We start from the raw sequence: 313 nt of genomic DNA on the forward strand, positions 1-313 counted from the left end.
CCCGTAGCTCATGGATAGAGCATCGGCCTTCTAAGCCGAGGGTAGCAGGTTCGAATCCTGCCAGGCGTGCCAATTTGGTCAGGGTATTTTGGTAGGGTTATAAGGTTTATGGTGGGCGTAGCTCAGTTGGTAGAGTCCCGGATTGTGATTCCGGTCGTCGTGGGTTCGAGCCCCATCGTCCACCCCATTTCGTATCGGCAATATGATAGCTGTAGCTGGCGACACGGGTGTCAAAAAAGTTATAGAATCAGGCGAAACGCACTGTCGGGTCGTTAGCTCAGTTGGTAGAGCAGGAGACTCTTAATCTCTTGGT

At 52.1% G+C, this 313-nt stretch overlaps 1 non-coding gene across 1 annotated transcript; it reads left to right on the plus strand.

The window, feature by feature from the left end:
• The first annotated feature begins 111 nt into the window (after positions 1 to 111).
• Trnah-gug lies at positions 112 to 184 on the plus strand. Its single transcript has one exon. It is a non-coding gene; the product is annotated as a tRNA-His (tRNA).
• The last annotated feature ends 129 nt before the right edge of the window (positions 185 to 313 follow it).

This window comes from Priapulus caudatus, unplaced genomic scaffold (genome assembly GCF_000485595.1).
Source record: "Priapulus caudatus unplaced genomic scaffold, Priapulus_caudatus-5.0.1 Scaffold38020, whole genome shotgun sequence".
NCBI lineage: Eukaryota > Metazoa > Priapulida > Priapulimorpha > Priapulimorphida > Priapulidae > Priapulus > Priapulus caudatus.